Genomic DNA, 16763 nt, shown 5'->3' on the forward strand with positions numbered 1-16763 from the left:
GAAAATGTGCCGTAACCTGTTTCTTTATGATTATTTTAGAAGAAACATTACTCTTGAACTGTATACAATCAATGGCCAGTTTCAGATAAAGCCATTTATGCCATTGCCATCATGACTTACTTACTTGACAGAGAACACAACTTATTGTTACTCTTTAGCACAATTTATAGGTAAAGATGGATTCTTCCACGTATTAAATAATAAGACTATGTTTTTAAAGGCCAGATCACATTGGTACTTGTCTGATATTCAGTATGAGAAAAACACAGGCTTTTAGCTTCACTTCACGTAACACTAACTTATGAAATATTAACAATTTTACTTACTGCAATACGGGCAGAATCAATGATACGTCCGGCATTCCTGCATTTAAGGACAGATTTCCCCCACTGCCTATCGAGTGACACCACTTTTTCTTGTATTTTTTTTTTGGTGGACAAGCTTTCAAAGCAGACATGGCAAGATTTCCTGCTTGCCTGATTGGGAGTCTGGCAAGAAGGGCATGGCCTGAATTTGGGCCTTGTCATGATGACTAGACAAATATACACAAAAACAAAAAAAAACAGAAAGACTCACAGACAGATAAAACAAATATAGATGTAGAGAGAGAGAGAGAGAGAGAGAGAGAGAGAGAGAGAGAGAGAGAGAGAGAGAGAGAGAGAGAGAGAGAGAGAGAGAGAGAGAGAGAGAGAGAGAGAGAGAGAGAGAGAGAGAGAGACTGAGTACAGGTTAACAAAGTTAACGGACGGACGTGGCTCTTAAAAGTGCCTTTGTTTGTGTGTGTGTGTGTGTGTGTGTGTATGTATATATGGTGGGGGGTAGAATAAAATGAAATTGATGCTGCCAAATTTGAAGGACCTAAAAAAAAAAAAGAAAGAAAAACAGATTTGAACATTTTACACCAGTATTCTCTTCATCTGTGCTGCCAGAATGGGCTAGAGTGTATGTGATATTGATTTTATATAGTTCAATACACAAGTTACTATTGTTAATAATTACATTTTAGACAAAAAAAAATTGTAATGTAAGTTTTGCTCTATTTCTCCCCACCAAAAAAACAAACAAACCCACAGCAGAACTTTTAAATTATATATATATATATATATATATATATATATATATATATATGAATCAGTCAATAAGTTATGACAGCATTACTTATTACATTAATTATACACATTAATTGTTTTATTTCATATTGAAAACTTGTGATGAGGCACAATGTTGTAGTTATGAATTAATTCGTAAAGTTTATTATAGATTTATGTGGGTGTTTATTATAAAATTTTGTGTGGATTTTAAACAATTACTGGGCTGTAAAAAAACCAATCTGGCAACACCGTTCTTCATCTGAACATTTAAAATGTTGGATAAAAGTTGTGGGCTATTGTAATACTGTAAATCTTACATTTCCCTATGATTGTACCTTGCATGATTATATACGACAAAAATGAACTTTCAGTATTTGATTAGCTAACTTTGCTAGCCTGTAGGTGTAGGAAAGCTAGGCCTATATATTTATTAATAATGTCTTCTATATCATTTAGCGTCATTAGAAATTACCACCTTACACGTCTAAAGGTTCTAAACACAACTTAGTGCCCTGATTCAACAGTTTTTGATGTGTAAATTTAAGAATAGTATCCACCTCTATTAATGAACTCTACTACTTACCGAGTGGAAAATCGCAATGGTCCTTGGGGTCGCCCCACAGTGACGTCAGCGTAATTAATTAAGAGGATTTAATAAATATAAATAATTAATTAAACACAACTTTGACTAATTGAACACAATCGTAGCATATTAAATATATATTTATTAATATCAACAAACCTCCGATTAAATATCCGTTATCCATCATGCTCACTAATGTTACCCATGACAAGAAAACGCTTAAATGCTTACTTGAACGCGCCATGGAGGGTTATTAAACTCACCTATGAATGCCGTTTTACCTGCAGTTGAGCGTTGTCTTGGTTAAACTCACCTCTGAATGCCATTTTACCTGCGTTGTTAAACTCACCGCTGAATGCGGTTGCCTATGAACGAGCTAAACCTTTGCACAGAGGGCACTTTGATATCAGATTGCGAGGGGTTTTGAACATCAAAAACCAGTTGGAGGGCCAAATAAATATGATCTGGTGGCTGCCTTTTGACTAGCCCTGGCATAGATCATTTATTGTAGCCTATTCCTTTTAATTTTTAGTTATTGTAGTCTCGACCCATTCACCGCAGACAACGGGCTGCGGTGTGCTTACCCAATACGTCAAATTTCAACGCCACAGGCTCCAGTTCAGAGTTCTATAGAAGTCTACCGGACTACCCTGCACGTCGAAAATTGACGATAAAGGTACGCCCAGTTCGTTGAAAAGTGACGACAAGGGGTCCGGGTCAAGCGTCCATATGTGACGAGTTGGGTGTGAGAATGTGTTGGACGATGACGAGACTGCAGGACTGTCCAAAAACGCTGACTAAGACTAAATTAACATGCATTATTGGTGACGAAAAAAGACGAGACGAAAATGTTTTGCATAAAATAAATACTAAGATAAAATCTCTCTTCATTTTCGTCTACAATCGTCTCTCCTTTTTCATCAGCTGTTACGCCTTTCAAATATTACGAATGAGTTCGCGGCTTCGCTCTGTTGCTCAAGTTACAGGCCTCATACTCCTGTTGCTGCCAGCCTGTGGCTGCAACATGGAACTGCAGAACACACAACACCCACGGCGAACACGAGCAACATTATCCGGCTGCAATACCGGAGGCTGCACTTGCAGGACTGCATTTCTAGGACCGCATTTCTAGGACCCTATTTTTTTGTGACAGCGCCACCTACCGAATCGGAGAACCGCAATCCCAGGAACGCATTTCCAGGACCCTAGTTTTGGATATCTGAAACAAGTGCCACCAAGGCAGTATTTTAACCCTTTTTTGTTGAGGTTTTTAAAGGTTTATTACACCCAAATACTGCTTTCTTTATTGCAATTAAATCTGGTTTCAATGTTGAGTAATTATTTGGTACAAGTTGCATAATTGAATAACTCATCAAGTAAAATAAACAAGGAATGGTATAGCCTTTTCAGTCAATCACATTTTCAAGAACAGAGGGAATACACAAGGATGACTCTGGGGTAGATTTAAGATTGTGTATATTTTATAAAATAATATATTGCAACAGTTGAATTTGAACACACACAAAAACAAATGTGTTCATGACGTGAACCACATAGGAAGAACTTCATTGACAACGTCTTCGCTGACTCCTAAGAGAGAGAAGGATAGAGAAGTTAATGAAATAAGGAACATTGAGTTGAACTTGTTCAACTCTCTAATTTTTTATTTCAAATTTAAATTTTTCAAATCTTAGTCACCACAGAGCACACACATTATATACAATACAAAATTATATCAATCTTCATACTAAATAATGTTCATATTACTGTTATTGCATACTGTTCAAAGATTTGGGTGAACAGGTTCTTGAAACATGTCAATAAAGCGCATCTGAACCGAGAAAAAAAAATGTATAGAAACATGTATAACATGTTATTTCTATAATAATATTACTTTTCCTGTCCTTTAAATATTTAAAGCACACATTGTGATGAATGCAGCAGCACTACCTACCAACTGCTCTCCCCTCTTTTCAAGTTCATTTTATATAAATAAATAGACATAAATTAGGGCTAAGTCTAGGGCTTGACCAATTAATTCATCTTTTGTCATACTTCTGCCTGCCCTGAGCTGTGTCCTTGAAAACACTTCATATAGAGTACAGTACACAATACATGACACAATCTAACACAATCTAAGTGGTATTTTAACAGTTAATTATTATGATGGCCTCTGTTATACCTGACTTTAAAAACGTCATAGGTCTCAATCAACATTATAAAACAATGCCAAAATGAAGAGACGTCCTCTTAACATGTCATGTATTGTGTGGTAAGTAACGTTAATCACACTGACTGTGAGCACGTGACAGCTAAAACATTACTTTTATTTTAACTTACTCTTAAAATGAAGAAAAAAAACAACGAGTAACTAACAAGCTTTCACAACGAACGTAATACAGTTGTCTTAAGACACAATTGTGCTGTCACTAAGTCAACACAAGCTTTCATGCAAGTTTAGTTAAACGAATGTGCTAACAATTCATTTACAGCACTAATATACGTATGATATGCATTCAAGTCTATTTAGCAAATCACGATCACTTTGGCTACGTTAACTTTCCAATGAAATGCATCACGATTGTTTTAATGTTAAAATAAAAACTGATTGACATGTGATACTCACTCTGATCGTCATCCATCTTTGCTGGTCCTCTAATTCGCTAGGTCAATAAAAACCTAGGGTCCTATAAATGCGGTCCTAGGACTGCGTTCCTGAAAATGCAGCCTCCGGTTGTGCAGGCAGATGCTACTCAACACGAGCGATGACGACATGTTAGGTCGAAGGAAGAGATTCGATATTTGGTCGCATTTTAAGTACAATGATACTGACCAAAAGTCAGAATGTGTCATCATAACTGACGGGAAACTCTGCGGACAAAGAATTTCGGGGAAAAACACCACCAACCTTAAACGACATCTAAAGGCTAACCACCCACACATTCAGGTAAGTTAACCTAAATTAACGTCTCATAAGCTAATGCTGATTTTAGGCATCTATGCTGTAAATCATTCAGTTAGCTGTGGTGTTTTGGCACATTAAGCAGGTTATATAACTATATTTTAACTTATTTTGCCACATGCATGTGTGGGTCTTCACATCACATGGGCGCGGAAAGTGGGGGTGCTGTGAATGCATGTTTGTTCATTAACATTTATTCGTAATAAACACTTTGAGTTGGCTATTTAAAACGTTTTATTTTTAATGTTAAATTATGTGTTAAGGGATAATGTAGAGCATGGCGGTTGTAGCTAATACAACCCCGACAGGCTGATTTAAGACCCCGACGCGATCCCGCTTATTACATTGCTACCTACCAAATAAATCAATAATTTGACAAAAAATATTGATTTAAAAAGGAGTTTATTGATTAAAAAATATTGTATTGTTTCCGCTAAAGAAAATAGTGCGCTCCGTCTCTACGGTTAGTCTGGTGTCCATGGCAACGCTCTGTTTTTCATGGCAACTGTGTTAGCACACTGTTATCTGTTAAGAAATAAAATTGTGTGCGTAGAAAGAATATGTCCACACGCCGTTCAAAAAAAATTATAATAATAAAAATAAATCCTGAGCGCAAGTCCACCGTCTAGCACTAGGCGCATGTATATGTAAGGGAATCAAATTTAACAATTACATGTAATATTGCTCCAAATATCATCAATAACGGTGTTTGAAATACCGTGTATAACTTGCATTCAGTTGGTAATTTACTTTTGTGTGTGTGTGTATATATATATATATATATATATATATATATATATATATATATATATATATATATATGTATGTGTGTGTGTGTGTGTGTATGTATTTATGTGTGTGTGTATATATATACACACACACACACACACATCTACAGTTTTGATCTTAGGCTTTTCAATAAGTTATTATTGAAATACTATAACATTATTGAAACACTATAACACTTGTGTTCCTGATATTGTTGCATTTAATGAGGCCTCATTCTATTTATTCTTACAATAGATTCCAGATGTGGTCAAGCAACCAGCCAGGAAAGAGGAGAAGCCATCTATGTCAGGTGCATTCTTTTCTCACATCAAGTACAAGCCAGACTCCCAGGAACAACGCATTAAAGAGGAGGCTATAGCTAAATGGGTAGCTCGGACAGCCCACCCTCCACGGACAGTAGAACATGAGGAATTCATCAGCATGATGGAGAAAATAGATAAAAGACTGACTGTGCCAAAAAAGACCAAAATTACAAATCTAGTGGACCAACTGTACCTAGCTGAAAAGGTCAAATTCAAAAACAGACTGGCTATGGCCCGCAAAGTAACCCTTGGCATTGACATATGGACTAAAAAGGGGCTCACAGCCTCCTTCCTGGCTGTCAGTGCTTGCTATTTCAATGTTCAGGACAGTAAAGCTGAACACATACTACTAAACCTAAAGCAAATGGTTCACCCACACACTGCTAATTCTATTGTCACACTTGTGGAGGAATGCACAGAAGAATGGGGGATCCCAAAGGAAAAAATTATCATGATAATAACTGATAATGGAAGCAACATGGTTTCTGCATTTCGCGTAGAAGAAGAGGACACCAGTTCTGATGAGAACGATTCCAAGGATGGTGATGAAGAGGAAGAGGGAGACGAAAGGTCCGTCTGTGAACGGTGTTTATTATTATAGAGAGCTTGTTCACTGTAATAGATATTTTTTATTGAATCTAAAATTAATTAATTTTATGTAGTGATACAATGCTATTATATAGATTAATATTTTTTGTAGGATTTAATGAAAATAATTGTTGTTTTGTGTTTCTATCAGATATGGAACCTTGGAGAGGACCCCATGTGTGGTCCATACCCTTCAGCTTGTCGTCAACATGGTCAAGAAGGAACAAGCAATCAAACGTCTACTGGACAAGGTCCGGCATCTGGTGAGACAGTTTCGCAAATCATCTGTTGCCACAGAACGGTTGCTGGAACAATGTGGACTCATTCTCATCAAAGACTGTGAAACCAGATGGTCCAGTTCTTTTTTGATGTTGTCTCGTTTACTCGAAGTAAAGGACCACGTGACATCGGTGTCTGACACCATGGGCTGGGACTGCCTGCTGCCCAGTGAATGGCAGAAGGTGGCCATCCTCAAAGCTTTGCTCCTTCCTTTTGCAGAACACACAAAGGTGCTTGAAAGTGACACGTGTTGTTTCTCCCTGGTTGTCCCTGCCATACTGGATTTGAGGAAACACCTTTCAGACTTCTCCCTTACTCATGCCAGAAGCTACAGGGATGTAGCTACACTGGCACAGAAGATGTCTGCAAACATGGATTTACGCTTCAGCTGTTTTCTGGATGTGTCAGCAAGCAACTTTTCTCCTCTTGCTGCAGCTGCTTGTTTTGTTGACGCTAGTGTGTCAGCAGAGACCCTGATCGAAAATGATAATGATGACATACAGAATCTCCTCAGTAAAGCTGAAGAGTACATCACTCGTAGTGTACCACACCAGGAAGAGGGGACAGAGGATGAGGACATTGGAAATGCAGAGGTCTCAGAGGCGCCTCTGCAAAAGCGGCCTAGATTCAGGTTTTTTAGTGCCCATCGGCCATCATCAAAGCCAAAGCCCTCCAAGGCCTCCATCAGACAAGAGATCCAAAAATTCAAAGAATCCCTGTCCCATGCAAACCCAGAAGAATCAGGCATTGATTTCTGGTCTTCTCAAAGCTCCACGATGTATCCACTGCTGAAACCCCTGGCATTAGACCTTCTGGCAATGCCAGCTTCCGAAGCGTTTGCAGAGCGGGTCTTTAGTTTAACTGGAGACCTTTCAGGTGGCCGCCGCAACAGAGCAAGACTTACATTAGAAAGAAGTGCTTTTCTAAAACTTAACAAAGTCTAGTGATAACTGCATACTGCTCTGGTCAAAGTTTGGTTATATATATATATATATATTTTTTTTTTTAAAATTTTTTTTTTTTACTTTAAATAACCTTCAATGGTTTGGATTTTGCTTTCTGTTCCAAATCTTTAAACTTGATTGTTTAATTCATTCCTAAAGTGGAAGTTTCAGCAGCTGTAGTAACAGCAGAACTGTTAATTGTTGAGCCTTGTTAAAGCTTATTTGTCATTTCCAAAGATGAACCTAGACTATAAATAGGTTGTATTTTAGGCCCACAGTAAAGTAGGCCTATTCTTTTCAGTTTTTCTGAGTATATTTATTTTATTTCTGATTTGAACAGAATGATGAGGCACAAGGCAACCAAAATATTTTAAAAACCTTTGTAACTTAAGTTGTCAGCAGAGTCTGTTGGGCCCCAGTTTTTGAATTGTGTTGGTAAAATAAAATACTCTTCAGAACAGGTTCATCTAATTTGTGAATGTGTCTCCTAAATCAGAAATTGAAAACCAGACGCGTTTAACATTTGTATTCAACAAAAATCATTCAACAAGTGTATTTTGTCAGGTAATTATGACATTTGACCAATGTTTGAGGTATGTGAAACACTTTTTTTTTTTTACTGAAATGTTCATCAGTAATGTGTTATTTAAAAAAAAAAAGACTACAATTTTTTGACTAAAACTAGACTAAGATACCTTGAATTTTCTTTTGACTAAAACTAGACTAAAATGATGAGACTTTTAGTCGACTAAAACTTGACTAACAAAATAAGATATGTAAATGACTAAATATGACTAAAACTAACAAAGACATTTGGCACAAGACTAAGACTAAGACTAAATTAAAAATAGGTGACGAAATTAACACTACTCGGATCTTTGAGTCTCGTTCAGCAAAATGAACTAATCTTTTCTCTTTCCGTCTCTATGGGACTGACAGGAAGAACAAAAGACTCGGATCTCACCTGTCGATTCAGAATCAGAACCCATATGTTGCGTAATGCGCATTCGCGGTCAACACAAAATGAACGAATCACTCTCTGAGACAACTCGGTAGTCCCGAGTCATATTAAAGATTCATTCAAAATGAACGAATCATTCATGAACGACACGCATGTTGACGCAACCAAGATTCAAAAATGGATATCCGGCAATTTTTTAAGCGCCGTCAAGACAGCAGCCCTCCTCCTAATGCCAGCAAACGGGCTCGGCTACAAGCCCAAAGTGAGTGAGCTCGGAAAACAGTACTAAACTTTATGTTTTTGGGGTTAATTTGGTTCACGATTAGATTCATGCCACTGACTCAACAAGTCCTTCCTTTTCCCATTAGCCAATGTAAAGTTAGGCCTACAAGTAAAATTCAGGATACATTATTATCAGATAAATAACTGGATGTAATTATATGCATTCTCTGGTATTTAAACCACTGAAAGTTTGTGACAACAAGCTCCCTTTGCTAGTCAGCTAGCTAGTTATTGTTATCGCTACAGCCGTTCGCGGGTATGGTAAACGTTTCTATGGTAACAGCGAATTGGACCAATCAGAGGCGTCGCTGTTAAGCTTAGGACTGTGGGTAGTGTAGTTTTTCTTACAGACCTCTAGCTACTCGTGGTCAGTCTACCTCAGATGTTTTAGACATTATGGCTGATAATCTAAATCCTTATGGAGAAAGATCAATGGGAGTTTTACTTCCTGTTTGCGTCTGTAGATTTCTCATAAATTCATCAAAAGTTTACATTCTAAATGCAATCCCAAGCGATCGCTGTCTGCACCCTGTCATCATCAACACAAAGCTCTCGCTCTTCTGTACAATGCTGTCGGATCCAAATATGGTCATCTCCTTTTTATCAGCAACCAATCGTGAAAGTAAAAGGGGTGATTTAACTCTAAATGCGCAATCTCATTGGCTGATGCAAATTTCTGTGACCCATTTTCTCAAAATGACTTTTCTCTCCAAGTCCAAAATCTCCACTTCAGAAGCAACTACAGTAGACTATATACACCAAACTTTCCAGTCTTGTACCTAGTTATATTATAAAAACATGTACAGAGGGATTTGTAAATATATAATTCCTAACCTGATTTATATAACATTTTATTATATTTTTTAAAAATATAAAATATTTAAAATATTTTTTTAAGGCTATTGACACTATATTCTGATTAACAGGATAACAAAAGTAGACATTAATCCCTCTGTAAGTTTTTCCCCAACTAATATGTGAACACAATGAAAAAAAATATTTTTAACCTGGCTTTATCCAAAGCTTACTCAGATTTCGTTTTTTAAAATATGTGCAAATTAGCGCATATATAATTAGATAATGCCTAATTTGCATATTTAAACATTACAATTTTTTTTCTCTCATCTTTAATCAACTGGGAAAGTTGGGAAAGTTTCATAGTGATATCTGCTTGTTAAAAACTGGTAACCAAACCAACTGGTTGTTTGGTAACTCGTAAAATATGTACGAATTAGCAAAAATCGTATGAATTCGTACGAGTGAGGTCATATCAATTCGTACGAATTAGCCACCTCGTAAAATTAGTACGAACTGCCGTGAGATCGGGCTGCATACACCGGTAGGCAGTGGCCCACCTCACCGTGACCACGATGCGGTCACCCAGAATTTATAGTTTACCCACCTCTTTTTTTACCACTACACCTCTGATCACATAATTGGGGTCGCTTCAACCCGCGGACATGATAAACAACCCACGGACTTGGCAACACAGTGCGGTTGAGTTCTGTTGACATTTGACAACTAACGTTATGCATCGATCCGTTGCTCTGATTGGTTGTAGGTCTATCCAATTGAGGTCTTTCCTGGTTCAGCTGAAACACGCCCCATAATCACAGCCCAACGCAGCAGTATCAGACTCTGAATATTCTGACTAGAATTGAGTATGACGACGTCAGGCTAGGAAGATGGTGCACTCTGATTACTTATGAATGGGAGAAAGTGCAACACCCAATATGGTGAATAAGCCCTGCATTCTAAATGAAAGAGCCTATCGTTGATTAGTAAAGTCATTGCATCGCATCACTGCAGCTGCCGCTAGAAGCTCCGGTGAGAAGCTTGGTGAACAGTTTTCAAGAACTTGATGTTTCTCCATTCAAAGAGATAAGAGCTGCACTTGCATGCCCCAGGAGGCGTTTCAAAGATGGCCGCCAAGTGAATTGACTTGTCTTAAAGGGTCTTTGTATTGGCCGTTGCACTTTCTCCCATTTGTAATCGGAGTGCACCGTGTTCCTATGTATAAGTCTTTGGTAAGATGTCAACATCTGAACCACTTTAAAGGGGTTTTTTTTGTTGATATTTGAGTAAGCTTGATACTTAAGTTTAAAAGTGTAATTCAGAAGGCCTCGAAGGTCTCCATCTTTTCTATCCTTTATTTCACGGGAAACAAGGAGCCTTCGAATTGGGACAGCCTTTGTAGCGCCACAGTTATGTGCATAGAGATATGCAAATTGGATGCAGTGTCGGATGCAGTGGTATAAAACATGCCGCCACTGGACTCTAGAGCAGTGGAGACGTGTTCTCTGGAGTGACCAATCACACTTCTCTGTCTGGCAATCCGATGGACGAGTCTGGGTTTGTCGTTTGCCAGGAGAACGGTACTTGCCTGACTGCCAAGTGTAAAGTTTGGTGGAGGAGGGATTATGGTGTAGGGTTGTTTTTCAGGGGTTGGGCTTGGCCCCTTAGTTCCAGTGAAAGGAACTCTTAATGCTTCAGCATACCAAGACATTTTGGATAATTTCATGCTCCCAACTTTGTGGAAACAGTCTGGGGATGGCCCCTTCCTGTTCCAACATAACTGCGCATAAATGCACAAAGCAAGGTCCATAAAGACATGGATGAGCGAGTTTGGTGTGGAGGAACTTGACTGGAACTTGAGTCCTGACCTCAACCCAATAGAACACCTTTGGGCAATTTTTTAATGAACACTTTTTGTTATAATGGTTAAAACTCTCTTATAACAAAAAGTGTTTTTAAAAAAAATTGCCTCAGGGCTCTACATAGCGCCCATTTTGGGCGCATTTGCGCCTGAAAATGACTGCGTGCGACTGTGAAAAAATATTTAGGCGCACCGGTGCGAGTGACCCGATCGATTCTCATGAATAGATGTATAATACAATCGGAATAAAAACTACAACTGCCAAAGTGCATCAACACCAGAGGTGTCAAGTAACGAAGTACAAATACTTCGTTACCTTACTTAAGTAGAAATTTTGAGTATCTATACTTTACTGGAGTAATTATTTTTCAGCCTACTTATTACTTCTACTCCTTACATTTTCAAGCAATTATCTGTACTTTCTACTCCTTACATTTTAAAAATAGCCTCGTTACTCCTATTCCATTTCGGCATGTTTTCATTCCGGCTTGTCATAAAAAAACAACAACTATCCAGACAAATCGCGCCATCCGGACAGAGTGAATTTGATTGTGGTTGGATGAGAAGGATAAACACAAACCGTTCTGACACCCTATTGGGTTGTAGGCGATCAATCACGTCTGCACCTGCACAAATCACACACCATGTTGCCAGATAGGGCGGGTTCTCGCGACGAGCACGCACTTTCAGCCAATCAGCGATCAGCAGGCAGACGTGCTCAGCCTCATTCATGACTTTAGCCGGGTTTTTAGCGCGATAACTCATAGCTGTATATTCCAGTGATCGCTGTGCCAGTGGCATAAATACACAGTAAGTTGTATCTACAGCAAAGAGTGGGAGAGTGACTCAATTCTCAAACGTGAATTACACCTGTGACTCGAAGACTCTTTAAATATAACCGTGACTCCCGTCCATCATCATATACACACTTAGGACATCTGCAACCCCGACAGCTGCTGAAAGAGGTTAAAATCAACGATTAATCCGTTTTGACTGTGCTAAGTGCATGTGCCATGTACTTCACGAAAGACATTCTGTAGTTTTGTCAAAGCAAAGTGCAACACAAGGGTAAGCGCATTGTTGTTATTTATTTGTTGACGGATTATTGTACAGTATCAATGAATTACGCATTTTGACAGTGGTGTGTGCATTAACGTGTGAAATGCCTGTTTATTACATAGCGTTTTTCCAATCTCTATATTGGGCACTTTTTGCACGTAAATTGGCTTCTTACTGTTGACATTGAAAATCTTGTGTTTTTCTAAGGGATTGCTGTTTTGACAGTTTCTACCTGGACATATAGTCATATTTGAACCGTTTTTTTTAATAATCAATGTTATGCTTTAAGGAGATAAAATGGTAACTTACTTATCAACATTGATTGGTATGGCAATAAAATAATATCACATTATTTTGGCAGTTAAAGTTTTGGGTTTTTTTCTTGGAGTGACTAGTTGCCTATAAGTATTGTAAGAGGTGCAAACTTGTTATCAATAACCAGGCATGTTATCAATAACCATTTTTAAAAAAATATATAAATGTACATTTGGTGAGGTTTTTGGGCTGGAAATTGTTGACCCAATCTGGCCACACTGATCACACATTCAAAAAATGGTTATTGATAACATGCCTCTGAATTTTGACTTTTTGCACCTTTACAATATTTATAGGCAACTAGTCATCAAATCTTCCACTCCATGAAACACGTTAATGCTCAGTAGTACACAATATGGTTCTTTAATGTATTTGCATTGTCCTAAAATGCGTTCATTTTCAATGGGAATATATGCGGCTGAAACGCGTAGCCAAGTGCATCTAAAAATTTTCAACATTAACTTTTTAATATAACATTATAGTCATGGCCTTCAGAAAAATGTTTTTTTGAGGAGGTGGGGTATGCACTGTGGCGCGGCCTAATCTTTTGTCCTTAAAGGGATACTTACCCCAAAAATGAAAATTCTTTCATCATTTACTCACCCTCAAGTTGTTCCAAACCTGTATGAGTTTTTGTTCTGAAGATATTTTGAAGAATGTTTGTAACCAAGCAGATAGAGCAACCATTGACTGCCATAGTAGGGGGGAAATGCTATGGCATTCAATGGTTGCATATAATCTGCTTGGTTACAAAAATTCTTAAATCTTCAGAACAAAGAAACTCTTACAGGTTTGGAACAATTTGAGTAAATTATGACAGAATTTTCATTTTTGGGTGAACTATCCCTTTAATGGCATTTTTTCCCCTTACATTACTTTTACTTTTATACTTTAAGTAGTTTTGAAACCAGTTACTTTTACACTTTTACTTGAGTAAAAAGCTTGAGTTGATACTTCTACTTCTACAGAAGTCTTTTTAAACCCCAGTATCTATACTTCTACTTGAGTAATGAATGCGAATACTTTTGACACCTCTGATCAACACTGACTGACTGAGCAACTGTTGCGTTTCGTGCTGCAATCAACTGCTTTTCATGCCTTTTGTCAGCAGAGCATGTGCAAAAAACGTGTGCGACGGACTACACTTCACAGATTGTTTACCAGGTGAAACGTGTGTGACGCAGCCATGCGCGCTTACCAGACGCCTCGCGCTGATGTTTCTTTGCAACCAAAATTAACTAGAAATACTACATTTGGATTATCATAAACCAGGTCGGAAATTAACAGGGGCTTGGGGCAAAAATGCCACCAAAAATGAATTAATAAAAAATCGTTTTTAAACGCCCCTGTATGAGTGCTTGATTTAATCTGTATCAGCTGCAGTCCATACAAATGACTACAGTCCATACAAATGACTAGATGCATATGAGTGAGTACATCATGAATCCATTTACCAAACCGTGTTTTTATCTTACCCTAAATCACTACGGTACACATATAATAAGTGTTTATATTCTGACTATTCAATTCCAGTTTGGGTCGCAGCGCTGCGGAGGAGCACAGTCCCTGTGTGACTCGCCATAGACACAAACAGAGAGAAGTAGCTCCGGCTGCAGTGTTCTTCCGCGAGACGCACGCAGTTCTGTTTATTAAGCGCCAGAGCGCATAAAGTTACGGATAGCTATTGCTCCGAGTATTGACGTGATCTTGTACAAAAGTCCAATAGACAAGTTGATATTAATTAACAACGTTTTAGGCACAATACTGTCTATTTCGGGAAACTACACCAGAACGTTGCGCATCTCCAAGCGGTTCGACTCGCGGAACGACTCGCACATAAGACTTGACGCCACCTACTGGCGGTTTTATTTTCATTTATACTTTGCATGGACTTTTTATTTAAAATATAAAGCTTTTAACTAAGTTTCAGTTTAACTTGTACATAGCCTATTTCTAAATTCAAAAAGTTATATTTAAAACATTCATACAACATTATTCACCCATGAGCTGCATTAAATCTATGTAAATGTGTCTAAACAGCACTTCAGATAGAGCTGCTGTGGCACTTCTACAGTGCAAAGATTGATCTTTTGATGCCGATTTAATTAGATTGGTAACAGTCTGGTTGTGTCTTATTGCTCTAACTGAATTTATTGTTTAAATTAACATTTTAAAAACAAACTTTCTATTTTAATTGAAGAAATTGCCAAAAGATGATGCATACATTTAATAAGATTAGAAAACATTGCTCTTATAATGGTAAAAATGCCCCTGGACATTAATTTAAAGGGACAAAGATAATCTTGGGAAAGTTATAATTGGAATGCGTGTTATTGATCAGAAAGTGCTCCTATATTTTGGACTGTGCTCCTAATTTTTTTAAATTAGGAGCACAAGTGCTCCTCAAGAAAAATGTTAGCGTAGAGCCCTGACCCTACCTTTACATTTTTGTGGACACTCTAACACCCCTTGTAGCCCACTGGGGCTCCATAGACCCTGGTTTGAAAACTCATGTGCTATATCAAGATCATCATCTTGAATCCATTTACAATTTATCATTGAATGATTGCAGACATGAGAGTGAGGGATAGAAAAGCTCTAACAATGGAGAGGGTCTGTTTTTTATTGCCCACAGAGTCTCGGTGTTACCCCTTTGGGCTCCCCGCTTTAGTCTGTTGGATTTCCAAGAAGTAGCTATGCCAGACAAAATGTCACACATTAAGATCGACGACACTGATTTTGCACCCATTTATTCAACCAAGGATGAAAGACTGGGCTTTTGCAAATACATGTAGAATAAAAGCATGTCTGGACTGTAGGTATAAATCAAAATGTTGTCACACTCACACACACACACACACACACACACACACACACACACACACACACACACACACACACACACACACACACACACACACACACACACACACACACACACACACACACACACACACACACACACACACACACACACACACACACAGTTAAGTGAGCATTTGCATTTCTTTTCTGCTTCTGTTCATCATCGCTATGGCCTCACGGCTGTAAATGACTGGTCTTTTGCAAAAAGGAACAAGAACAGATATTTTTCCAGTTTTAAAATCAAAGGCCTATGTTTATTTCCCACACACAAAGAAAATATATAATAGTAGTACTGTAATTAAATCCGTTCAGTGATGTTTAGTGATGTGTGTGGAAGCTCTGAAATACCTGTATTTCATACCACTAGACAGACATGATTAAATTAACGAAAAGGTCTCTGCTCCTGCAATTAACTTTGTGTGAGTCAAGGCCGTAACCATCAATCAAAGAAGAACTAAGAATGATAAAATAAGTTCTAGGTCTAATTATAACCTATATAGTTGTAAAGTAATCAATTTAAACAGCTCTTTGCAAATAATATTTTAAAATATAAAAATATTAAATATTTTTTTAAATATGCACACATTCACTCTTGTTTGTATATCTAATATGTCAAAATTGTTAAAAAAAAACCTTCTTGTCTCTTCACATTCAGTTATTATGAATGACATCATTTAAATGATTGCATATTTTCAATTCAAAATGGCGAAATTACACGCTACTTACTACGTTACTTATATCTTACCAACCACTTACCACTTATATCTTACCAACCACGCACGCACTCTCTGTAAAAACCATGTAAAAGAGCAATTTTGAAGCATAAAGTAGAGTCGAGCTGGCCGTTGCCATCTTAGCAGCACGTCATCAAGCGTCACTCCGGATAACAGAAAATGGGCAAAGAGGCGGGACATGGGTGGAGCTGAAGTGACGCGATGACTAACAGACAGCAGATAAACGGCTATCCACCTGTCACTCGAAGTGGCCACACCCTTAATTATGCAGAACTTTAAGGCTTTATATAATGTAAACGAATGAGTTATAAAAAAAAAATTCACCCCCCTTACAGTTGTCAGTTGTTGGGAGG

The sequence above is a fragment of the Gobio gobio genome (genome assembly GCF_949357685.1).
Source record: "Gobio gobio genome assembly, chromosome: 10".
Lineage (NCBI taxonomy): Eukaryota > Metazoa > Chordata > Actinopteri > Cypriniformes > Gobionidae > Gobio > Gobio gobio.